The sequence below is a fragment of the Balaenoptera borealis genome, assembly GCF_965194805.1.
Source record: "Balaenoptera borealis genome assembly, chromosome: 1".
Taxonomy (NCBI): domain Eukaryota; kingdom Metazoa; phylum Chordata; class Mammalia; order Artiodactyla; family Balaenopteridae; genus Balaenoptera; species Balaenoptera borealis.
The window spans coordinates 182,991,366-183,018,249 of NC_138860.1; the positions used below are offsets into that span (position 1 = coordinate 182,991,366).

Below are 26,884 nucleotides of genomic sequence, written 5' to 3' on the forward strand. Positions count from 1 at the left end.
CCCATCGACAGATGAATGGATAAAGAAGTTGTGGTACATATATACAATGGAATATTACTCAGCCATAAAAAGGAATGAAACTGGGTTATTTGTAGAGATGTGGATGAACCTAGAGACTGTCATACAGAGTGAAGTAAGTCAGAAAGAGAAAAACAATATCATATATTAATGCATATATGTGGAACCTAGAAAAATGGTGCTGACGAACCGGTTTGCAAGGCAGAAATAGAGACACAGATGTAGAGAACAAATGTATAGACACCAAGAGGGGAAAGTGGCGGGCGTGTGGTGGTGGTGGTGGGATGAATTGGGAGATTGGGATTGACATGTATACACTAATATGTATAAAATGGATAACTAATAAGAACCTGCTGTATAAGTAAATAAATAAAATAAAATTCAAAAATTCAAAAAAAAAATTCTCACACCAACCCTAGCAGGTAGGTTTCTAATTAGTATCCCCATTTGACAGATGGGACAACTGAGGCTCCGACATGTTCAGTAACTTGCCAAGGTCATGCAGGTAGTGAGTGAGTGAGTGGGAGGACATGGGTTCATCCATTCACTCAACAAATAGTTTTTGAGCTAACGAAGAAATGAACCCACAAACTAGCTTCTCTTGTATTCCAGAATGGAGGAGAGACACTGTAAACCTCCAAATAGAAGAAGTATCTACTGGTTTGAGAGATGTGCTAGGAATAAAATAAAACAGGGCGATGTGAGGGAAGGGAGGCTGGGGAGGCAGAAGCCTCTCTGAAGACGTGACATCTGAGCAGAGACCCAAAGGATGAGATGGAGGGACCGTGCAAAGAGCAGCAATCAGGTTAGGGCTTTGAGGCAGAGGCAATATCAAGTTCAAAAGCCCTAAAGAGGGAACATGCTTGGCTTAAAAAAAAAAAAATTTGGCTCTGATGCCGCAAAAAGCCTTTGCATATTCTAAAGCTCTCCCTTTGGACATCTACAATACTTGGAATAGTATCAGGGACTACCTCATGGGTTTGTTGGGAGGAATTAATCAGATCAACCTTGTCAAACACTGAGCAGTAAGCCTGACACAAACTAAATGTTAGCTGTTATTGCAAAATTATCATTAACCCCAGGTACACTGCAATTATCATCAGCAAAGGAGGAGATGATTTATATCCCATCACTAGCATTCTTGCAATGTTTCTTAAGGATGAGTAAGTAAACTTCCTGCATGATGTTTGCCTGTCACTTCACTTTGGGAGAGGTCACTGGTAAATCTGTTGCTCTCTGTTGAATGATTCGGTTGTTAAGAATACATAGTGCCTTAATCCCAGGAAAGAATAACAAAACCAAGCCCTTCCCAGGAACTGTTCAGAGAAGAGAGCCTGTCAAAAGGAAATTAACAAAGTGCACAGCAGATAATCAATAGTAATCAGCCCAGGAAATCAAAAAGAAAGCAATTGCCCTGAAGACCTACATCTTGTTTGTTCAATACTTCTGCAAGGTCAGGAGCCATGCCAATCCATTATAGTTCTTAAATTCAGAGGTAAATATATGCATGAGCTTCCCACAGCACGTGGGAAGATCTGTTCCTCATCCAAGAGAGCAGCATGTGCAAATACCCAGGAACCCCTGGGAGTGCTCCTTGGAACTGGCTGGATCTACCTTCCAATGCCAGGGGCCAGGAGCCTGAAGGCACCAGGAAAAGCCCCAAAGGGAAGCCGGAGGAGCCCACACTGCCTCTTAGCAGCGGGACACGCAAAATGAGCCATAGATTCTGTGGTCTGAGAGGTTAACCTAGAAATTGGACATGGAGGATTGTGTTTCCAAAGGTGACTGCGGTATTTCCCATCCCTCGTGTTCCTTTGTGATGTGATCCTCTCAAGAGGTGGAGACTTATTTCCCCTGACTTTGGATCTGGGTGGTCCCCGTCCCTTGTTTTGGCCAGTATAACTCAAGGGAAGTGACATTGGATAACTCCCGAGTCTGGGTCTTAAGAGAGCTGCAGCTTCCACTTTTGCCACCGGAACACTCACTCTTGGGATTCGCCACCCGGACGAAGGAGCCTAAGCTAGTCACGTGACGAGAGGCACACGGGGAGAGAGGTCTTAGGCTCCCAGGTGCCCCCACCCAGGTGCCAGACACGTGAGTGAAGCCACCTTGGGCGTTTCAGTGCAGCTGTCATCTGAACACGAGCTCATGAGAGACCCTGCCAACTCCACGTGGAGCAGGGCCGCGGAGTCCAGCCTTGCTGCATCCCTTACCCACAGAACTGTGAGCAAATAAAATGGTTATTTTAAGCCACTAAGTTTTAAGGTTGTTTGTTATGCAACAAAAGAGAACTGAAACGTGGGGTAACCAGCACCGGGGATGCGTGTGTGCCTTGGGGGGTCTTCTGACTCTGATAAGTTACCACCCTAGACTCGTTCCCCAACCAAAAGGGATTCATTTGAGAAAAATGCAGGATGAGAAGGAAAATAGTCAAAGACCCAGAGAAAGGCTGACATAGGCCATCAGGACTGGATCATGGTCTTGTGTCCTCTACCAGATTAAATATTTCTGTCATCTTAGAAAGAGCAACGATTCCTTCCCTCCCTTCCTCCTTAGCGTCTCAGAGATGCCGTCTGCTTTCATGGCATCTTTGTTTTCAAGACCAGAATGATTTTATGTCTTTGGTCTCATCTGTCCTCAGAACTTTCTTTTAAGGAGTTTGGGGCAGTATTTCTGTCCCTTTATTAGGTCTTTAAAAAAGTCTGTCTTCCTTCTCTGCAAGAACATATTGTGTTCATGTGGCAATGATCACAGCGGGTCATACTTGGCAGGATGTGGGCTCACCCCGCACCCTCTTCCCACAGTGAGGACAGTAGGAAGGGCACGGTCACGTGGGTGAGAGCCCAGGATTTGGGGATTTCCAGTCATTTATGGGCTTATTTGGACACTGAGCTGGTATGAGTCTTAAGATGTCTAACTGGACTTCTTACTCGACTTTTCCCAGTTCTTCGGAATGCTCTAGTCTCAAAGGCAATTCCTGCTTCTATTTGGGAGAGGGAAGGAGGACTGTTTCCCATTAGTAATTTCTGAAAGATTGAAAATGCATGTTTCTTTCTCAGAAACATCGAGGGCCTGGTTCTTTTTAAGGCCTAACTACTTTGAAAATTCAATTTCCTAACTTTGACCACTTTGGGTCAGATGATAAGGGAAAATTACAACTGGGGCTTTGGAGATGTTTTACTAGTTTCTTTGTTAAACTCCAAACGAAATCAATCCCTTCCTCCTAACCCTCCTAACCCACAGGACTGCTGTGCTGTATAGCTCCAGGGAAGACATTGACACTGTAGTCTAAGTGATGGCAGCTCAGAAAATGATGCACCCATAGCACCCACCAGTGTTCCCAATCTCACCAACGGTACCAGTGATGGTCAAAACATACCCGGTGAATGAATGAACAAATGAAGAATCAGTTTTGATTTCACTCATTCACTGAAACACTAAGACCCTCCCATTGGTCAGACATTCTGCTGGGGGCCGGGACTGGTAAACATCTGACCAAGATACAGTTTCCACACTCAGCGGACTTTCCAAACCTCCTGACGTCAACCGCCTGGTTCTAGAATTCAGATGGAGGCGATACTGATGATTCCAGCCCAAGCAAAACCCAACTGCCACTAGCAAGCCACACTTATCAGGATCAAGGATTGTTGACAACAGGGCCCGACTGGGGCTGCTTTTCCTCCTGCTGCTGGTGACGACGTGGTGGGCTCATTCTACCACTAACCGGCAACAGAAGCAGGTCCAAAAGGGCTGGGCCTTGAAATGAACTCTTTGCCTAGTCCTTCATTCATTCATTAACTCAAAAGCTTTTGTTGAAAGTCAGCTGTGAAGAACGCTGCAAGGCTCTGGGTAAGAGGTGACTGCACGTGGGTCAAATGTAACCCTACCTGGTAGTACTTGGCTAACATTGTGAATGAGCTGCCAGTGATTGAAAAATTGGGAAATTTCGCAGATCTGGACTCCGCAGCTTCTCTTGAAGAAGCAAACCATTTGGCCGCACTGGGCCTGCAGTCCCACAAGCTTACAACCAGCTGGAGCTGAGTGGAAACGTCTTCCTTTGGATGGGGCCAGCTCTCTCTGTTGGATCATTGCTCCCAACCAACTTTACTGGGCTCCATCACCTGCCAGGCTTCCATGGGCATTGGAGTGGGTGTTCCATGCTGCTCTAGGACTATTGACAGGTCAACAAGCAATGGTGGTTATCCTTGAGGATCTCAGAGGGAACCTTCAAACTGTGCCCCTCAGTCCAGGTGGGACACATGAAAAATAGAGAGAGCGGGAGACCTTGGAGAGTGACCACTTGAAATCCTATGTTTGTTTGAATTGCCTATGTTTTGCATTTTATGGCAGGGACCCAGTCTTAGGCAACTCCTCCATAGACTGGCAGCACCGATGCAAGCACAGGTCTTGCTGCTGAAGTTCTCTGAGCCTCTGTTTCCAAGTGCATAAAGTGGGGGTGACTTTACCTCCATACAGAGTGTCACAAAGTTATTGCAAAAATTCTTTTAATTCTGGGGACTTCCCTGGTGGCACAGTGGTTAAGAATCCACCTGCCAATGCAGGGGACATGGGTTCAAGCCCTGGTCCGGGAAGATCCCACACCTGTGCACCGCAACTACTGAGCCCATGAGCCGCATCTACTGAAGCCCAGGTGCCTAGAGCCCATGCTCCGCAACAAGAGAAGCCACTGCAATGAGAAGGCCACGCACCACGCCAAAGAGTAGCCCCCGCTTGCTGCAACTAGAGAAAGCCCGCGCACAGCAACGAAGACCCAACGCAGCCAAAAAGAAAACAAAAAAATTCTATTAATCCTGCCTGTAAAGCGCCAGGTTCATAAGAAGTGCTGCATACATGCTAGTCTTATTAACATCTTCACAAATTCATTAAGAACAAATAATTGTCTCAAAATAGCAGTATACATCGAAGCCTCATATCCAGATCTTTTTTCATCTTTATTTATTTATCTTTTATTGTAATAGGAGTCCATGCTCCTCATAAAAGTGCTCAGAGAAATTCATACCACAGAGAGAGTGGATTCTTGGACTTTCTAATTGCTCTGGTTCTCCGTTCATTCATGAATATTTACATCTCCACGGTGACATAGATATACATGCATTAGGACCAAATCGAGGCTATGGCATATAGCTGGTCCCTCTCTGCTTGAACTTAGCCCTTAGGTTGAATAAAAGGCTTGGCAAGGAAAATTGGACTTTGCAGCCACCTTGGTAATATTCTCTGGCATGAAAGTGACATTTATTTCCCTCTGGGTTATCACTCCAGCACTGCCTTCCACGTCCTGGCAGTTCAATTAAAATCCTGGAGTCCTGGCCAGGAGGTCCTATTTTCACGTGGTCACCCTCCGACATCAATTGCTGAGGTTTTTCAGTGTCAGCTGAGCGGTGCCCGCTCCTGTCAGCTGGTGTGCACTGACCCGCCCATGGACCACACGGACCAAGTTAGGAGAGGCCCATGGGTGGGACTCCCACTCAGACCAGGACCATGCAAAAGGCATTTTCCCTGCAGTGGGTATCTGGCTGCTCTGAGACACTCTTCCGGGCTGGTTTTCCCAGGAAGGACATGCCGCCGGGTCCAGATCTTTGACCCCTGACACTTATTTCGGCCCTGCAGTGAGTCAAAATACTACGTAAAAACTGGAGATCTTGCAACAGGGATAGCACCAAGTCCCCAGGCTCTGTCTATCAGAAAAACAAAATCTCCAGGAAAATAAAGGCTCAGGGCTTTCTTGCCCTGCAGGATTCAAAGTTCTCTCTTCTCTGGGTTTCGGCTTTACAGAGAGAGCTGTCCTTGGCTGTGGGTTTTCTGTAGGTGTTCCTCCCACTCAAAGTCATCAGTTCAGATGGAAAACAGAAGAGACGCACAAATGTGGTGGGAAATTGCCAACAATGGGGAGATAAGAATTTGGCTATTATTAGCAAATCGCTCTAATCTTTCCCCTCAACCTTCCCCATACTAAGGATGCGTACAAGGTGTTTAACTATTAAGGGACATGCAAGATGGAAAAGAAGAAAAGTGCACCCATTTCTGGCTTCTCAGGATCCATGATTCCTTCTCATCTTTAGCACGGAGGCACATCTTCAGTGAAGCCTTTGTTGACTACCCCTCATCCCACACACCAATTGATTTAGTCCCTCCTGCCTTTATTTTCCTCTAGACCTTGTGCATTTCTCCCTTAGAGCAGCGACACCTAGAATAATGGCTAGTTTACTGAGGGCTGATAGTATGTGAACACAGGAGGCATACACACTTACAGATACCATCTCGTCTGATCCTCTCAGTGAGTCTATGAGCAACCATAGGTATCTCCAGTCTACAGATGAGGAGACCAAGGTCCAGAGTGGCTAACGGCAGTAACGCACCGCCCACTGTGCTGTGTGGCCTCCCGTCGTCAGGTACTTACTGACGCCTCTGGACTGTGAGCTCTGGCGGGGGTGGGGGGCGCCATCCTCAGCACGTCTGTCTTCCCAGATGACTGCCTGGTGCACACTGGGTGCTCAGTAAACGTACTGAAATGGACCAGTTCTAAAAAGTGCAGCTTTTTAGAATTACTTCCTCTAGCTTCGCGAAGCCTCTCTCTGTGATCCCAGGGCACTAGGCAACATGCTTTTATGATAGGTTCTATAATATACTAAGATGATGGTATCTTTCTTTTCTTTCCCTCCTCCCTCCCTCCCTTTCTTCCTTCCTTCCTTTTCTTCTCTTTTCTTTTCCTTTCCTTTTTCTTTTTTGCCTCGATTTCCCTGAGACTGTGAGCCTCTCAAAGCCCTTCCCTTGTCCTTTCATCTTCTATCTCGAGTGCCTGGCACTGGGGGAGGGAGAGAACAGCCAAACATCTCATCTCACAGGTGGTGGCTTCCTGGAGCCTCTTTGGGAAGATTTGTGAGACCCCAGATGGCTCATGAGGAAGGCAGGCCCCTATCAAATAGCAGTATCTGTTGTGGGTGCTGGCAGGGCCCCATGTCGCACAACTCTGGCCATCAGGGTACAGGGCTGGGAGAGCTCACTTAGCCAGGACAGGGTCTAGAGAACAGCCATTCTCGGTCACAGGGGTGCAGAAATGGAAGATGGCAGAGACAGCACCCCAGCCCAAGAAGACCCTCATTCATGCAGGTGGCCAGCAGATCCAAATGGCTTGGTCTGAAGACCCAGGAGGAGGATGGGCAAGGATGGACATATGTGAAGGCAGAAGGAGGCTTCCTCCATTCATTTATTCAATAAATATTTGCCGAGAGTCTACCAAGGGCCAGGCGCTGTCTCGTGTGCAGGGGATATAGCTACGGGCCAGACAAATGCGGTCCAGACTCTCAAGGAGCGTGCAGGCTGGCGGACCGGGTTAGGAAGGGTGAATCTAAATATACAACCACAGATCAGGATGACGCTTTTTACCAACAACTTCCACCTGCTTTAGTTGGCGCTCTACCTTCATTTATGGACGCAACTGATGATTACAGAGTGCTCACTCTGTGACTTAGGTAGAGCTGGGTTCTGTTCACCAGCAATAGTCAGTGATCTGGGAGGAAAGGAGCCTGAACGTGAACATGGGGAGGGATCAGAGGATCTTCCTTTGGGAAGCCTTTGACCATCATTTCTGGGGGGGGGGGGGTAGGGATGCGTCTGGGAGGGTAAAGGCTCATCCCAGATGCCCCCACTCCAAGGAGAGAGAAGAGTCTGTTAAATGTTGGTATCTATGGAAACACAACGTCTCTGGATCAGAGAACAGACCAATCGTTACTCACAGATCATCTTAGCAGGTCTGGTTCTCCCTGCCCCTACTCCTCCTGGGTGACGATGCAGAGGCCGAGGTCACCTGCACGTGCAGTGGTTGCACCACAGGAGAGGAACCCCGACGTTATGACACTCAGAGCTTATACAGGGTGGCCTGGGTATCCGCCCCTTCTCCTCTCTGGAGAGAGAAGCCTGACCCTCTAATGTAAACACATCCTCTCTGGGGAGAGATGGAGAGAGAAGCCTGACCCTCTAATGTAAACACATCCTCTCTGGGGAGAGGAAGGGACGGTCCGTTGGTTTTTATTGCCCTTAGAAAGTAAACAAGTGTCTCCAGGGAAAAGAAATCTTTAAATTCCTCCAGAGCAATACACAATCTCTGGCTTCCGAGGCATGTTTGCCATTTAGTCATCTTTTGATTCAGCTTGCCAGTAGAAAGCCTGAACTACGCAGAAGTATGAAAATATTCATGGCCCAACAAAATCATCATTGCGGTGTTTCCTAAATGCCTAGGGCTGTTCTAAGCTGCACACACACACACACACACACACACACACACACACACACACACATATAGACTCATTTCATCTTCTCAACAACCCCATGAAGTAGGCATTACCATTATCCCCCTTTTACAGATGAGATAACTAAGGCCCAGAGGAATTTATAAACCTCATGGAAAGCCACACAACGATGGACTTTGAACCCAGGATGTTAGAGCCCTTGCTTGTCACCACTGCACTGGCTTCCTTTTTCACAGCTGACAAAGTCTGGGGGGTCTGGATGGGAAGGGAAGTTAGTTCCCACCTCAGAGAAGGCTTGAACAGTTTCCATACAGATCGCGCCAGTGAATGTCACTCAGGACCCTCGGGAAAATGCCATTGCTTTTTCCATCTCTGTGCAAAAGGACTAAGAGCTGCTATCTCTGTGGCTTTTTAAATATTTTTTCTGAAGAGAATTATGCCATAAAACAAGCCTCCGGCTTTCCCGAAAGCCATTCTATAGCATCGTCCGTGACAAATGGATGAAAGGCAAACGGGGCAGTGCCCGACCTTTTCAACCCCAGCATCCTCTTGTCATTTTTCTCTGATGGGTTCCTGGTTCTGAAAACTTTTGTTGACTAAACATGTTAAATTTTAATTTGTCAAGACAACTCCGTCCCTGGCAACAGTATGGGGTGAGGAGGAGATAAGGAACTTTGGAGTGAGGGCTGGATCTGAAGAGCTCTTGATCTAATTCTTTTTCCTCACCGGAGACACCTTCTTGCTCGGTTTCCTCATCTGCAGAGTGGGCATGAGAACAGTACACCCTCCACATAAGGTTATTGGGAGCGTCCACCGAGCTGCTCTCTGTACAGCACTAAGCACAGTCCCGGAGACGGAGGCTTGCCAGCCAAGAGCAGGTGGTCTTAGTGTTCCTGAGGTCAGCCCGCCCGCAAAAGGTCCCCATGGGCCTCTTCCTCCACTGCCCTTGGAGATAAACTGGTAAAATCTGCATCTGATGAATGGGATCACTTGTCTGGAAGTGAACCAGCCACAGAACTGTTTGTAAATATGTGAGTTGAGGTAATGGGGGACCCTGAAAACTCCTGTCTAGGCAACTTGGGTGTAATCCCCAGAAGACAGTATCAGAACAGCGTGTGATTTTGTAAAGACAAATATTGCAATGGTACTGCACCCACCTGGGGAAGGTCTAGGTGCTCGAAAGAAGGGTGGTGGGCGTGGGGAAGAGCAAGAGGGGAAGCAGAGGGGGGACCTTGCGGGTGCCTCCCCACAGTCAACATGATGTCTGAGGTCTGGACACTCCCGGGACTGCCAGATGGGCCTGGCTGCCGCAGCTCAGCGACCCCAGCTGGCAAAAGGGTCCACCAGTCTACCTCCTCCCATTCTTCACTCACTGATTGGGGGATGGGGGGTTCCTTCTGAGCACGGCCTGGCTTCCCATGTAGATTCTCCCTCAGCTCGGACAGGCTCTCTGCCTGGTTCCATTCCCCAATGTAAATAAAGGCAAGGGATATGACTTAGCCACTCTGAGCCTCAGTCTCTTCATCTGTAAAGTGGGGATATGAACAGTATGTACCTCACAGTGTTGTCTGCAGGATTAAAGTACAGTAGCTAATCTAGCAACTGACAGCACAGCTGACCTGCAAGTGTCCTGGCCCTCATCTCTCCCCTGGCTTCAAGGCGTTGGGGCTGCTTTTTGCAATTACTGGCTGCTCTGCCTGAGGCTTTTTTCCTGGTCTCTGGATCCGGCTTGCTCAGTGCCCAGGGTAAGCGGGAGGCCAAACCCAGCTGCCAGCATCTGTGTCCGTCTGCCTGAGGGTCCCTTTGTCTGTTCAGGCAGCCCTGGAGCGTGACTGAGGGAGTCGGTGGGGAAGAGCCCAGCTCCCCCACCCCTCAACTGGGAAAACTCTGAGGCACGTGTCCTGCACAGTTTCCAGAACTCTCCAGCAGGACTGGGTTCCAGGTGCCCTCAGGGGCAACTTGCTTGATTACGCGCCCTTACTGGCTTCCCTTCTTCCCTGGCTCACTCTCCTGTTCCCCTATTAGGGTTTCATGGGAGTCACTTCCAATTTATGTGCTTTGAATCCTTGTCTCAGGGTCCACTTCTGCGGGCACCTGAGCCAAGACGACCTATACGTGATGCACGCTGGCTTCCGGTGCAAGTTCGGTTAGGGTGTCGCTCAGATCGCCAGCTGGGGGGGGCACGACTAACCAGCAACTCCAGCTGCTGCCCCTCTACAACCACTACTGCACTCACACCTGGGCCGAGGTTCTCCGGAGCTGTTCTCACGATGACCTAGCACGACAGGGGGCCTGGTGCAGCCCATTCCTGCAGGACACAGGCCTGTGCTCATGCGCAGCTCTGGATGAGTCTTTCTCAGAGCTATGTGGGGGTCTGAGGCTCTTCTAACCCAACCCTCTTTCTATTAGGGGCTCTGGGCATTTGGGATACATTGGTCAATAAAAGAGGCAAAAGTCTCTGCCCTCACGGAGTTTACGTTCTATCTGGGGAGCAGATAACAAAGAATATGATTAATAATAAATAAATCATATATTATAAGGTTGGGGGAAGGAAGAATAGGGAAGGGATACCGGGAAAGTGTGAGTGTGTGTGTGTGAGAAAGGGACCTTTGAGCCAAGACCCGAAGGAGGACAGATTCAGCTGCGGGGCCTCTGGAGGAAGGATGCTCCAGCCCAGACAGAGGCCGGAGGCCTCAGACACGCTGCCAGCAGTGCCGTGGATCCCTGCGCTCCTGCGGGGCTATCTGAGGAGGTCCACCGGCCCATAGTCCGTGGAAATCATCACTTGGTCCTTCTTGAGACGTATCCCACCGCAGCCCAATAAACCAGAGCCTTAATTTTAAACAGGTATCAATATCCACCCCCTGCCTTAGGCACAGGCATAACTGGGGCTAATAAACCACGTTATATCAGCTCACACTGTTTCAAAGGAACAGACCATTTGTCCATTTGTACCCACTGGTTTGGCAGATTCCTGCCTCGAGTAATTACAGACAATTACAGCGCCCCCCCCAGTTCTCGTTACAATTGAAATCAAGCCCCTGAAGAACAACACTGTTGCATTTAACTCCGAGGGGATGAGGGAGCTAGGATTCAACACCCAATCCTGCGCTCAGATGGTTTCGCAAAGTGCTGATGCTAGCCAGGGGCTAGCTTCATTTCAGGGGCCCCGGCCAGGCAAGAACGTGGGTGAGTGGGGTCCTGTAGGACATTTGAACCGATCAGACAAAGTGTGATGCTTGCAGCCCAAGTCAGGAACACAAGCGAAGAGATGCTGCTTACCAGGGCCTGGTCTCAGAACCTGCCGCAGGTGGAAACTGCCTCTTAACCAAGATGCTATAAGGCATGTTCGGGTCATTCATAGGAGAACTGTCTTCGGTACCAAGAATGCCAACCCCCTCGCCCCCATTCCTCATGGCATGTCTCACATGCTGTTGATTTACTTATGTGACTGCTGTATTGGCAACATTAACTGTCACTTTTATTAGTAGAGCTACCAAGAGGCCTCCTATGATCAAGACTCAATGTCACATGAGGATGGGGAGAAAGTCCATTGAAAACTCCCACACTGCCAAGTTCTGAATGGCTCTGTCTAAGTGAAGCATCACAGAAATGGCACCTGATTAGTTCACAAAAGACCTGGTACAAATAAGTTAAATAAAGGCACTTACTGTCTTCATCTTCTCAATAATCCAGAGAAGCAGGTGTCATTCTCATCACCATCAGTGCAATAAAATGCCTCCATCTGGCCCATGGTGACCTCTCTGACCTGTCCTTGGGGGTGGAGAACCCCCATCTGAATGTACTTTCTCCTCTCCTTTCCTGCTGCCACCATGCCAGCCAGGCCCCCTGGCACCCAGCTGGAGCCCTAGAACAACCTCCTACCCAGGCTCCTTGCCACCAGTGCTCCTCGCTCAAGCGACCCTCCACTGAACATGGGCCAGCCCCTCCTGGCATACCTCCCATCCTCCCCGGCCGGGATAAAGCTCACGATCCTCGGCGTGGCATTCAACGGCCTCCACCATCTCATGCCCACTGCATCTCCGATCACCTCTCGAAGGCCCCTTGGCCCTCACAATGCTTGCTGTTCCAGAACCACTGCTCTGAAGTATTAGGTAATAAAAGGAGCCACCACCATAGGGACTTCCCTGGTGGTCCAGTGGCTAAGACTCTGAGCTCCCAATGCAGGGGGCCGGGGCTCTATCCTTGGTCAGGGAACTAGATCCCACATGTTGTAACTACGGGTTCGCATGCCACAACTAAAGATCCCACATGCTGCAACTAAAGATCTCGCATGCCACAACTAAAAAGATCCTGCACGCTGCAACAAAGACCCGGTGCAGCCAAATAAATAAAAATAAATAAATAAATAATAAAAAATAAAAAAGAAGCCACCACCAGTTCTGGGGTCACAATCATCGTGATGCAACACAACTTGCTTCTCTGAGCGGGTGTCACGAGTTTCACCATTCAAGGTGTCAGATGCCTTGGCACCAAGAAATCCGGAAACTAGAGGCTTGTCCTGTGGCAGAATGAAGTTGCACGAGGATGGATCAGATGGAGACATCAGACACGTGTATCAGGTGCATCACAATTTCTGCTTCCTTTCCGAAGCTGAGTAAAAAAAAACAACAAAACCTGCCACCCAGATGTTAAGTAACTCCTAAATCCCTCTTTAATTCACTGGGTAAACTCAATGCCACATTGAGAGAATGCCTTCCTCTTGGTGTTTTTAGCCTTGAGAATGGAGGTCTGCAGTCCTAGGCTTGGGATTGAGAAAAGAAAAGCAAGGATTTGCTCAGGCAAATCCTCCTATGAGATGTTCTGTTTAACGGGATAATTGACAGGGAGACAGGAGGCGAGGAAGATTATTTGGGATTTTGTAGGTTGGCCTTACAACCAAGATAACCACCTGACATTCCAGTGTTCTTCATCCTTCACGACCTTCCTACAATGGGGAGGGCGGGCATGTCCCAGAGACCATTTAACCACTAAATTTTTATTGAATACCTCCAGGTGCCAGGCCCTGTGAGGGGGGCTGAGATGCTGCAGGAAACAATCAGAGCAGGTTGAAGCTTGCCTTCTGGAGGGAGAGACAGATACCAAACTAGGAACTAGGGGAGTCAATTAATCACTGGGGTGATGCAGAACCGTGGGGGCAGAGGGGAGAGGCCTACTGAGATCTGCAGGCATGTGCACATCTTTTTGAGGTGACATTGGACCTGACACTTGCATGACCAGCAGAAGCCAGACATGCACAGGGCTCCAGCAAGAGGGTCCCGGACCCAGAGAGCAAACCAGTTAGCACAAACGCCTGATGCAGGAAAGTGCTAGCGTTCTCCAGGAGACCAGTGTGGTAGGGGCCAATGAAGGGGAGGAGAGTGGGTCAGGGTGAGGCCAATGGCTGGTGGGGGAGGCAGGGTCTCCACCATTCAGCTGTCATGTAGAGCCGGGGCCAGCAAATCACAGCCTGTGGGTCAAATCTGGACTACTTCCTGCTTTTACGAATAAAGTTTTATTGGGAGCAGCCAGGCCCATTTGCTGACAGTGTCTGTGGTTGCTTTGGTGCTGCCACCACAACTTTCTGTCCTAAGTTGAGTAGCTGCAAGAGAGACCATGTGGTCCACAAAGTCTAAAGTATTTACTACCCGGCCTTTTGCAGAAAAAGTTTGCCAATCCCATTATAGGTCATGTAGGACGTTTGGATTTTACTACATGACCCTGTGTAATTAAGTAGCCACTAGAGGGTCTTACACGTTTGACTGATATGTTTTAAAAGACCATTCTGGCTGTTGTGTGGAGGAGGATTGGGAAGGGGCAGGAAGGACCAGGGAGAGCAGGGAGGGGGATTTTGTATTTCCCTCCCACCCACGCTGCAGACCAACCGTATTCAGACTGCGCCAGCGTGGCCAAGTTCCTGCTATGTGTTAGTCATTGTGCAAAGTGCTTCCAGAGACCTTGTTTCTTTATTACGATGTTAAAAGAAATAATGCATTTAGAGTGCTTAATTAATTCCATGCCTGGCACACCAAAGTGTTGAATAAAAGTTAATAAAATAATTTGGAAAAAATTGGCAAGTAGCATCAGTCTGCTGTCAAAGGTGGGATTCTTCAGAAGCAGATTCTGAGACAAGGTCTGGGCACAAGTGACGTACGGAAGATGTCGTCCAGTAGGAGAGCGAGGAAGAGGGTGGGGAAGGAAAGGCAGGCAAGTGAGGGTTCATTTCAGGCAAACGTGTGCCTGGGGGAGCCTCAGCCTGAACCCACTGGGGCGGGGGGCCCTGAGTGTAAGTTACGCCTCAGAGTGTGTCCTGCTGTGATCGAGGGGGCTGGGCTTCCATACTCCCACACCGGTCAGTCACTGGCTGAGGGCTGCCCTGAACGGACATCAACTTCCAGGCATTTCCAGCTCTGTGGGCATGTGGGCAAAGCCACTCCAAAGGCCAAGGGCCATTTTCGGAAGAGGTGTCTCAGGTACAGGACATGGGAAGCAAAAGCAGGCAGAAGCAGGCAGAGGGAGGGGGGTGGTGGTGCACAAGAAAAGGCTTAAGGGGATGTGGGTGGAGTGTTGTCGGCTACACGTACCCATTGCTCAGATGCAGAGACCAAGGCTCGTGGACCAAGGCTTCTTGACTTGCTCTCCAGCGGGAGTCAGGGCTGCAATCTCAGTCTGACTCCAAATCCCACCCGCTGCCCTCTTTCCTAGCAGACCCCTCCTTCTTCCCTCCAGTGCTCATGAAAAATTAAAGCCCTCTGATGCTTCCTACTTCATGAAACCATCCTGCAGCTATGCTGGCTGCACTCTCCTGCAGATTGTCTTTCGATGCCTGTAATTACTTAATCAGAAACAAATGATGGTCGTAAAAATTGGGAGTGTTCGATGTCCTCTGAATAGCCAAGGAAGGTTATCAAAATACCAAAGTTCGGACAAATATAACTTCTTTTATAGAGTCTCTCTAACAGCAGACTGTAAAACAGTCCTCTGCAAGAGGGGCTGGGAGATAAAGAATTTCTTCTTCCAGCAGTAATAAATCAAACAACACTCCGTGGACAGTGGAAATGGATTTTTCTCCCTCTTCACACAGCCACTACCAAAGCCACAGCACTACCAAAGCCACAGCATGATGCTCCCACAGTGACAGGTTTCAACTTGGTCACATCAATTATCAAAATAAGAAATGTCAGGCCTTGGCATGGCAACGGCCCTACATATGCCCCCTCCCCGAGGCCTTTTTTTATTTTTATTTTTTTAATTTATTTTTTAAATTTATTTTTAAAGTTTTTTTTAAATTTATTGATTGACTGATTGCTTGATTGCTATGTTGGGTCTTCGTTTCTGTGCGAGGGCTTTCTCCAGTTGTGGCGAGCGGGGGCCACTCTTCATCGCGATGCGCGGGCCTCTCACTATCGCGGCCTCTCTTGTTGCGGAGCACAGGCTCCAGACGCGCAGGCTCAGTAATTGTGGCTCACGGGCCCAGTTGCTCCGCGGCATGTGGGATCTTCCCAGACCAGGGCACGAACCCGTGTCCCCTGCATTAGCAGGCAGATTCTCAACCACCGCGCTACCAGGGAAGCCCCCCCCGAGGCCTTTTATTTAAAGTTTAACAAGACTCAACTAGGCCAAAGCCCAGAGTTAATCTCCAAGAGAATCCTGCCTCCCTTCTGAAAATTCCCTGCAGTTGCTCAGGGGATCCTAAGTTAGCGCAGGACTAATTCCAGGTCCAGGTGATCTGGTCAAATTAAAGTCTGTGTGGATCTCTCTCCCTCTGTCTCTTTCACTTGCTCTCACGATCACATTCTCACAGTCTTTTTCATTCATTTCTGGGTTCACATGACCCTGCTTAAGAAAGGTTGCTTTCCAGAATAATACGAATAGCCAATACAAGGCTACACCTTTTCATCAATTGAAAAACAAAACAGATGCTCAAAGTCCCAATCTCCCCAGAGGTTCTGATTCCTCCCGCTGTTTCCCACCCCATCCCAAGAATGGAGGCATGAGGATTGTGGGAGGAGAGACTGTACAGCTGGCCCTCCGTATCTGAGGGCTCCGCATCCGCACATACAGAGGGCTGACTGTACTGTACCATTTTATATACTTGAGCATCCACGGATTTTGGTACCCGAGGGGGTCCTGGAGCCAATCCCCCACAGATACCAGGGGATGACTGTATAACAAAGTAGATTCAACAGCCCAAGCTCATTTCCAGCTTCTGCCTGTCTCACATTGACTAACATCTCATTGGCCAGAGCAAGTCACATGGTCAGGTCTAAAGTCAGGGGGGGCAGAAAGTCTACTTGGCCCACCACGTGGCCATGGCAACAGTGTGGGTAAGAAACATCACTCAAGGAAGCAAACACTTGGGACCAGAAATTCAGCCTACCACATGCTCCAGTCAAGGCAATGTGGTCATTGTCGTCTAAGTGCTTTCCTCCTTTCCTTCTAAAACAGAAGGCAAATCATGGTGACAAGGGATTATATTGTTCATGTAAACAATTAGACCGGACATGCTAAAACATGAATTCTTAATCCATACTCAAGATGTAGAGGGTACTCCTAAGAGATGACATCGGAAGAGACCCCTGAGCCTGTAGGAGAAATTCTGATTCCCCCAATATGACATCAGAGTGATATGGAACTATTACAAACTTTCATCTTAGTCAAAAAGCAATGATTTGCTTTCTAGACTGTCCTCCGTGTAATAAAACTACTAACAGTAAATCAACTATACTGCAGTAAAATAAAAATTTAAGAAGATAAAACTACCAATAGCATGTCATATTTGTTTAACAATTTACTATGCACTTTCCACAAATTTTATCTGTTTTTCCCCATAAAACGCTATGAATTTGTTGTTGCCATTTTACTGATGAGGAAACAGGCTCAGAGAGGTTGGTTAATTTTCCGAAGGTCATTATTGGAATGACCTAGCTATTATGTGGAAGACCTAGGACTCAAACCCAGACTTTAGATTATAATTGCTTTGTTCATTCCCGTATATCTCAATCCTTCCTTCCAGTTTCAGTAGCCAGCTTTATCTTTTTTCTGTCATCACTCAGAAATGGGACACTGCAGAGAAAGCAGGAGCAGACAGGTGTTGAAGTTAGCTATGGGCTGTGGTAACACATAATTCTGTGTCCCATATAGAGTATGGTTTGTGAACACTGAAAAAAAAACCAAACATGCATTGTAACGATTAATTTCCCGTGGGCACTTGGGAGGAGAAGAACAAGGCTAGGTGATGTTTAAGGTGTACATCATCCAGAACAGCGTCCCCAGCCTTGAAATCCTTTCTCTGCAGATTCCTGAGCTTCTGCAAGGGGGATTCAAAAGTGAGTTTCACAACCCTTTGGCAGACAGGCAAGGTGCAACAATTTGTCCCTCTTGCAACAGAATACCCGAAACCTCAAATGCACAGATTAAAAGGTAAAAGGACACTTAACCAAAAATGTCTGCAGAATGACAAGCTTAGCCCTTACCCCTCCGCTGGCAGAAATACAAAGGGTTTTCTTCTGTTTGTTTCTTTTCAGTATTGAAATGTGGCCAAGCCAGTTATGATAAAGAGATTAATTGTTCTTTCAGCAAACTCCTTAGTAAGAGACATTCAAAACGCATGATTTCCCCTCATATTCTCAATGCACAGATCTGGGGAGGTAGAAGAGAGGAAATGGGGCTGATCTGGTTTCATTTCAGACCCTGGTGGTGCACGAGGTTGCCTTGCGAAGGAAGAGGTTTGTTCCCGCTGCCAGCTCATGGCTGACTTTGACTGCAGTGTATTTTAATGAGACATTAGTGAGTAAGGAAGGCACTACTGGGGTGAGAGCCTAGTCTGATACCAGAAGGGTCATTTCTAAAATGACCCTTTCTAAAACCTCTCCCCCAAATATGCTGTATTAATAATCACATTGACCGGAACCCCCTGGGGCCAGGCAGAGGCTTTTCTGAAGCTGGGCCAACAGAAGACGGAGCTGGCTTTCCTAACTCTTGTGCAAACCTGCTTCCCTTGGAACGAGGACTAAATCAGGCAGAAGCCAGCCTGAGGTGGAGGGCGAATAAGGATGCCTAACTGGCGAGGAGAGCTTCCAGTGGGCTCTTCTGAGGGCAGGATGTCCGCTCAGGGGCTGAAGACCACAGGCTCTAGAGTCGGGAAGACCTGGGTTCAAGTTCCGACGCTGATCTGGGACAGGCTGGCTTCCGTCACTGAGCTTCCTTGCCACGTGTGCTTCACAAGGGCTTGTTCTGAGGACGAGGAGCCGTGTCTTAGTCTGTTTAGGCTGCTATAACAAATCACCGCAGACTGGTCATTTTAAACCATAGACATTTACTTCTCACAGTTCTGGAGCCTGAAAGTCTGATCTCAGGGGGTCCACATGATCAGGTTCTGGTGAGGACCCTCTTCCTAGTTTCCTCACATGGTGGAGAGATGGGGAGGGAGAGGGGGAGGGAGAGGGGGAGGGAGAGGGGGAGGGAGGGGGAGGGAGGGGGGAGGGAGGGGGGAGGGAGGGGGAGGGAGAGGGGGAAGGAGAGGGTGAGGGAGAGGGGGAGGGAGAGGGGGAAGGAGAGGGTGAGGGAGAGGGGGAGGGAGAGGGGGAGGGAGGGGGAGGGAGGGGGGAAGGAGGGGGAGGGAGGGGGAGGGAGAGGGGGAGGGAGGGGGGAGGGAGGGGGAGGGAGAGGGGGAAGGAGAGGGGGAGGGAGGGGGAGGGAGAGGGGGAGGGAGGGGGAGGGAGGGGGAGGGAGAGGGGGAAGGAGAGGGGGAGGGAGAGGGGGAGGGAGAGGGGGAGGGAGGGGGAGGGAGGGGGAGGGAGGGGGAGGGAGAGGGGGAAGGAGGGGGGAGGGAGGGGGGAGGGAGGGGGAGGGAGGGGAGGGAGAGGGGGCACTCAGGTCTCCTCATCTCCTCATAAGGACGCCAATCCCATCATGCGGGTCCCACCCTCACCACCTCATCCAAACTCAATCACCTCCCAAAGGCCCACCTCCAAATACCATCACATTGCAGATTACAGCTTGCAACATGTGCATCCTGGCGGGACACGAACATTCAGACTATATGCAGCATGAGGTACCAGCAGAAACCAGGAGGCACCGAGCCCGGCAGAGACGTAGTGGACATGGCCTCCCAAGTTCAGGTGGAGGGTCCTTGGTATAATTCTAGAGACAGGTTGGCCGTGTAGCCAACTTCCTCTCCAGCCAGTGGGGTGTGTGGAAGCCTTCGAGGCCTTTTCTCCAGCCAAGAGGTAGCTTTGTGTGCCCGCTAATTCCCTGGGTTTCTCCTAAGGGGGGGCAAAGTCCCCGGAACGTGCACCTCACTTGGCCACTGCTTTCCTCTTTGCTCTTGATTGGAAGCTAAACGCCACTTGAGTGATCATTAAAGCACCATTGCCAGGGGCACCTCACAGAGCGTGGGCACAGAGGGCCTCCAGGCCAGGAAGGGGCTGCCCTCCACCCCGCGTCCCTGCAAAGCGGCAAAAGAGCAGCAAACCTCAGTGACTATGCAAATCTGGAGTCTGCGTCTCATTTCCTCCATTGAAACTTGTGGGAATCTGCTCCGAGACCTCCCTCTTAATGAATGTTAGTTACTTCTGGAGATCACAACTTCCCAGGAGTGCTTTATTCTCTCCTTCTTTAAAAAACAACAACAACGGGCTTCCCTGGTGGCGCAGTGGTTGGGAGTCTGCCTGCCAATGCAGGGGACACGGGTTCGAGCCCTGGTCTGGGAGGATCCCACATGCCGCGGAACAACTGGGCCCGTGAGCCACAATTGCTGAGCCTGTGCGTCTGGAGCCTGTGCTCCGCAACAGGAGAGGCCGCGATGGTGAGAGGCCCGCGCACCGCGATGAAGAGTGGCCCCCACTTGCCGCAGCTAGAGAAAACCCTCGCACAGAAATGAAGACCCAACACAGCCATAAATAAAATAAATAAATAAAAATAAAAAAATAAACAGGAGCTGTTGTTTTAAAAAAAAAAACAAAACAACAACAACAAAAAACAAAACCTACAATAATGTAATGTACAAGTTGACTTTTACATTTTATATTTTATATATACATGTATTTTTTTTTTACAGAAAAGTTTTCAAAATGTTTTCTCACCTGGGATTAGAATTGTACCCGATGCAATCATTGTTGCTTTTGTTGTGGTCATCCATGTACAATGCTTGGTGTCAGTCTATTTATCTCTTGTTAAAAAAAAAAAAAAAAAAAAAGAATTGTACCTGATATCAAAATCCCCTGGATGGAGGGGTGGGGGATGAGGGGGAGGTGAAAGGGAATTTAGGGACAAGCACAACAATGGCATTCTGCAAGGCTTGATTAACTTAATTTTTTCAGCTGAGGAAATCCATGTCATTGTTCCCATTTTATAAGTGGAGGCGGGAGCAGAAGTTCAGAGAGGTTATGTAATCTGTATTAGGTCACACAGCTGGGAGGCAGTGGAGATGGGATTTGAAAGAGCATCTAGCTGGCTTCAAAGCCCCTTCCCTTTCTCCTGAGCACACCTTTCCCTCTCCCTGCAAGAGAACATTTCCCAACCGTCATGAAGTGTGAACTTCAGCCACGGACTCCATCCACCCCAGCATGGACTGATAGAAAAATCTGGATCATGGATTTGAATTTTGTGGACCTGCTTAATTTACAAGGTTGGAAAGGCTGCGTTTTATATCTGAAGATGCTCAGCACGATCTCTCCTCTGGCCGCCTCACTGTCCCACGTAAATCGTCGTCCTTCCTTGTCTGCGTCCAAGCTCAGGGAGCTGTCCCTGCATTCTGTCCCCCCAAACCCACTTTGACTCTCAGGCCCAGGTCAGGGGCCCTGCGCCAAGAACTCTCCCCAGTGGCTAAAGTTGACAGCCATCTCCCTCTCTGAATCCCCAAGGCCTGTGCCAACTTATCACAGGCTGGTTAGAGGGGACCCCCCAAGTTCTGGCCAAGTGTCCCCGTAGAGGGGAGCCCCAGTCACCCATACTTGGGGTCCCCGCTCTGCCCCTCACTCACTCCTTCTGGCTGGTCAGTCTGGGAGAAGGAAAAGGGTCTGCCCGGAGCCTGTCTGCCCATAGGACATACGCATCCTGGTCTGTTCTCTGCCACAGTTACTGAGAAAGACTATGGCTGGAGAGCTGGAGGCCTGTGGTCCTTCAGCCCAGCCTGCCACTGGGGTGGAGAATTGGCCAAAACCCAAGTCTGATTTCCCAGTCAATCAGCTCTGTTGGTAATGATCGTGATCTCCATTTGTCTTCCTCCGATGTCTTTAATTCTCAGTTGAAATCAAACGGGGGATGGAAAGAAGAGTGTCCTCTTCAAACACAGCCCCACCAATACTGTCTGGTATTATCTGTGATTGTTTCATGTGTGTAAACCCAGTTTCTGAGCATAAACAGGAGGTGCTCAATACATGCTTGCTGAGCGAGCGAAGAGACCACTTGAAGGCATGCTTCCTGGATCTCCCTCAGTGCCCTCCAATCGCGGACACTCTCAGTAAACTCTTGGCAATTGACAATAACCAAGGTTTGCTGCTCTCTGAGCTGTGGTGATTGTATAAATTAAAAGTGTTGATATTGTTAATGCATTCTATTTGGCAACATCTTCTATAAAGCGCATTGTGACCCATCCTCTCTAGTTAACTCCGAATTGTCCAAATGCACAGTTAGACTGCAACAAAACTCTGTTGAGGATGTGTCCCCAAAGGTAGCCATTGTTTATTTTGTTAGATTTGGGGAAACCATGGCATCTAACAATGATCCTCAGGAAGAAAGGTGCTGTGATCTATTAGTGATGTCTGCATGGAAAGCAGAATGAGGAATGGTGTTCTGTGTGTCAAGCATTTGCCATCCCAGGACCAGAGGAGTTCAATGATGCCTGGATTCAGGATTGAGCAGCAGGGTAGCCCAGCAGTTAACAGCATAGATTCTAGCAGCAGACTGCTGGATTCAGGTCCCTGCCCTGGATGTGTGACCTTGGGCAAGTCTCATGCCTTCTCTTTGTTGCAGTATTCTCTGCTAAAAATGGAGACAGTAATAGTACCAATTTTATAGGGATGTTATGAGGATTAAATGAAATGATCTGAGAAGTTCTTGTAATAGTGCCTAGCACTGAGTAAGTGCTACATTGTGTCAGCTATAAGTAAGATGGTGATGAAATAAAAAGGTTAGAATTCAGTGATAATAAAGAAAAGAACGGCCATGTCTATAACAATGCAAATTAAAAAGGTAGGTTTCAAAAAAAAAAGAAAAAGGTAGGTTTCAGAACTGGCATGCAGGTATACATTAAACCCATACGTATACATTATATCCACATGTATATACAATATCCAAATGTGTCTAAAGGCCTGGAAAGACCCAGGGATTAATGAATTATAGCAGGGTGGGAATTTAGAGTTAACTTACAATGAGCATGTATCACTGAGGCAATAAAGCTATTAAAAAAATCCGAACCAACAAGCAAACACACAAAGCATCACATCTCTTCTTTGAAGGAAAGAGGCCAGAGTCTGGATCACATTATAAATGAAGTCTCCACGTGACATTTGAGCCCTAATCATGATCATGCCTGGGAACAAAAATGGTTCTTCCGGGGTTAAGGTGCGCCTGGCCATTAACCCAACAGACTCTGTTGCTTGTTTCCATTATAGTCTCATGATGTGAGAACGTACTGACCAAATCTCTAAAATCGTGTGTTTTCTAAAGTGCAGACACCCTGTTGGCCACCGGACCCAGCAGCTTGGGCTCAGATGTAAGCCGTCTTCAGGAGATTAGAGTAGGTTTAGAGGTTTCCTGAATACAAGAGTAATTAACAAGTCTTTGAATTAATCAATCCTTCCCAGGCCTTGGGCTCCTCAAGGCTATGCAGAAGGAATGGAAGATAAATGGGTTTTGTTTTATTTTTTTTGTTTTTTTTTAAAGAAAAAAAATCTTGTCATGGACAGAAATCGAAGGAGCAATTGTTTTTTAAAATAGAAAGCTGGGGCTTCCCTGGTGGCGCAGTGGTTAAGAATCTGCCTGCCAACGCAGGGGACATGGGTTCGAGCCCTGGTGGGGGAAGATCCCACATGCCGCGGAGCAACTAAGCCCGTGAGCCACAACTATTGAGCCTGTGCTCTAGAGCCCGCGAGCCACAGCTACTGAGACCACGTGTCACAACTACTGAAGCCAGAGTACCTAGAGCCTGTGCTCCGCAACAAGAGAAGCCACCGCAATGAGAAGCCCGCGCACTGCAATGAAGAGCCGCAACTAGAACAAAGACCCAACGCAGCCAAAAATAAATAAAAAATTTAAAAAATAAAATAAAATAGAAAGCTACTGAGCATCCCAGATTATGAGTTTGAAAAGAAAAAAATGCCCAGTGAAGAGATTTTCCAGGTACACGCATTGCTTTGGCTGAGGCCTCAGTGTTCACATCTGGAATATGGAGCACCTAGAACTTTGTTCCTCCTGTGAATGCAGGTAAACACTGGCCTAAAAGATGGGCTGAGATATTCAGCCTCTGGTGCTGGAAATGCAGAGGTTGTGACTGCTCTTCTTTAACAATACCCTGAACTGGGAACCAGGCAGAGGAGATGCAGTCTGTGGCTACAGCCCATGGGTACTGTCTCGAGATTGTTCCATGCATTTTCTACGATCTCATTTCTAAAAACCTTTTATTATGAAATTGTGACATACTCACACAAAGTTGCAAAAGTAGTACAGAGAGGTCCCCTGTATTCATAATAAGGCTTCTGCCATCTTCATAGCCATAATACAGTATCAAAACCAGGAAATTGATATTGGTGCAATGTTGCAGATTTTGCAAGTTTTTACACACACTCTTTCTTTTCTTTTTTTGGTGGTGGGTGTTCTGTGACATTTTATCATATTTATGGTCCCTGAGGACTGGCCAAAGCTCTCAGGGCAGAAAATGGAGAAGCCAGAGCTGTCTGTTAGCCTTCAACATGAAGAGGGGCTGGTGGCCTCTGTGGGAAGGCACAGGCCTTGAGCACCAAGGCAGAAAATCCAGCTTCAGGGGAAATACTCCCCCTTCCCCAGCAGAAGCTGTAGGGACCCCTCCCCTGCAGCCTGTTCCCCTCCATTAACTACGGCAGAGCCTGAAGATCCAGGCTGCACCAGGAGTAGCTGCCTCTTCTGATCGGTCTGTTACTTCCCCTTATGACTAATTCCTTGATTCAAGTCAGCCTCCTTGTGCCAAGCCGAAGCCCTCTCCTGGAGGGGGAGTAAGAGTGGCTTAAGAGCACCTTCTCCACCGAGGGTGTTCTCAGGCAACTGGCCTAGCGGAAACATTCAGTGCCTATATCTGATGAGACGTTTTTAAAAGAAATCTTAGCATGTCTGCCCATGTTTAGGGTGGTGCCGGATAAGAACTTATGAAAGGAATTGGAATTTCCACTTAGAACATCAAATAGGTCTCAGCTCATTAACTAATTGCAGTTGATTGTTAGTGGCTGCCTGTAGCACTGTGTTGAGAAGGATTCTGAGGCTCAGACTAGTCTCAGTGGATAGGAATGCTGGGATTAGTTAGTCATGTCTGCCATGGGGAGTGATGGCTTGTGGGCCATGTTTATTTGTCATCTTTGATAGAGTCCTTTAACAGCAGGAAACTGAGGCTTAGAGATTAGAGTGAATTGCCTGTGGCCAAACAGAAAATTGGAGACAGAGCAGAGAAGAGAACATGTATCTTTTGACTAATTAGTGTTCTTTTTCCTACACAGTTCAGGAGACCTTTCTGATGCAAAGCTTCCTCCTCAGCAGCTATGGCTCACTCAATTGAGGTTGGTTATCATCCTTTGAGCTAAGGATAAACATCTGCCTGTCCCAGGGCCCTGGAGGCAGCCTCAGCAATCCTGGGCATGACAACATGCCTTAAGCTTATTGAGCAGTTACTTGCACCAGGTCTGTGACAAGAGCTTTACATGCACTGGCTCCATTAGTCTACCCGAAGACCTTTGAAACATAAGCTCATATTAGCCCCATTTTACAGAAGAAGAGGTTGAGGCTGAGAGACACCAACCTCAACAAAACTAACATAAGTTAACAGATAGGGAACATTCATTCTATGCCAGCCACTTACAGGTGACTTACAGGCAAACCCCCATTGAATCCTCCCAACAACCATACGAGGTGGACCAATTATTATCCCCATTTTACAGATGAGGTAACTGAGGCCCAAAGAGAGTAAAGAAAAAAGAAGTTAACAACTCCCCTCACCAACCTCCCCCCCACCAAAAAAAAAGAGATCAACTTGCCCAAAGTCACAAAGCCAAGTAAGTTGCTGGACCCAGGTCTGTGGACTCCCAACCATGTGACATGACAATATTTTCTGCTTTTTCCAGAGGGGGGCTCATTCCTGAGCTGAGTTCTTCCCACATTCCTGTAAGCTGAAAACTGTCAGAAGGATGAGAAAAGTGTTTTTTTTTTTTATTGCCCATGTATCCTTGAGGGCTCATTTAGATTCATTTTTTAAAAGATGATTTTCTGGGAGAAAACCCAGTGGATTCTGAAGAAATCTGCCTTTCTTGGTTAAAAAGAACTGGGTGGAACCTGATACACTGTGTCCAAGTCACAGGCAAGAGGGACTAGAGGATGGGCCGGTCTCCAAGCCAGCACTGGATGACCGAAAGCTGAGCTTCTCAAGGCACCTCCCTGGTCATCTCACCACCATTTTGTTCAAGGGAGGAAAGAACAAAAGTTGAAATTTTTGAAAATCAGGAACACGATCAAGCTGAAAACCTGGGGAACAGCGCTCAGACCAAAGGAGTTGTTCCTGGGGCAAATATCAACCTAATACCACCTCATGTCCATTAGGAAGGCTGTTACCCAAAAGATGGAAAATAGCAAGTACTGGTGAGATTGGGGAGAAACTAGAAGAACCCTTGGGCACTGCTGGTGGGAGTGTGAAATGGTGCAGCTGCCGTGGAAACAGTTTGGCAGTTCCTTGAAAAGTTAAACCTAAAATGATCATATGACCCAGCAATGCCACTTCTCGGGATATCACATCATCACATTGTTCACTTGAAACATATACAATGATATTTGTCAGTTAGTCCTCAATAAAGTAAATTTTGAAAAAGAAGGGAACTATATTCAATATCCCGTGATAAACCATAATGGAAAAGGATATGAAAAAGAATGTGTATATATATATATATGTGTGTGTGTATAACTGAATCACTTTGCTGTACAGCAGTAACACAACATTGCAAATCAACTATACTGCAATTAAAAAAAAAGAGAAAATCACCTATTTTTATTGACCTTAAAAATGGCGACTGTAATAGAGACGCAGATGTAGAGAACAAATGTGTGGAAACCAAGGGGGAAACGGGAGGGGTGGGAGGAACTGGGGATTGACACATATACACTATTGATATTATGTATAAAATACACAACTGATGGGAACATACTGTATAGCACAGGGAACTCGACCTAATGCATTGTGGTAACCTAAATGGGAGCAAAGTCCAAAAGGGAGGGGATATCTGTATGTGTATGGCTGATTCATTTTGTTGTACAGTGGAGACCAGCACAACATTGTAAAACAACCATACTCCGATAAAAATTAATAAAATAAATAAATTAATTTAATAAAATGGTGACTGTGTCATGAATTAGTCACAAAATAC

At 47.9% G+C, this 26,884-nt stretch overlaps 1 protein-coding gene and 1 long non-coding RNA gene across 3 annotated transcripts in view; both read right to left on the reverse strand.

Moving 5' to 3' along the window:
• The window catches only part of LOC309623881 (kazrin), a 460,374-nt gene that overhangs the window by 289,789 nt on the left and 143,701 nt on the right, over window positions 1–26,884 (reverse strand). The gene's annotated exons all lie outside the window — the stretch shown is intronic.
• LOC309622883 lies at window positions 6,176–13,311 on the reverse strand. Its single transcript, XR_014241172.1, has 3 exons — window positions 12,568–13,311; window positions 7,975–12,523; window positions 6,176–7,932 (listed from the first exon to the last, which is right to left on the reverse strand). It is a non-coding gene; the product is annotated as an uncharacterized lncRNA (long non-coding RNA).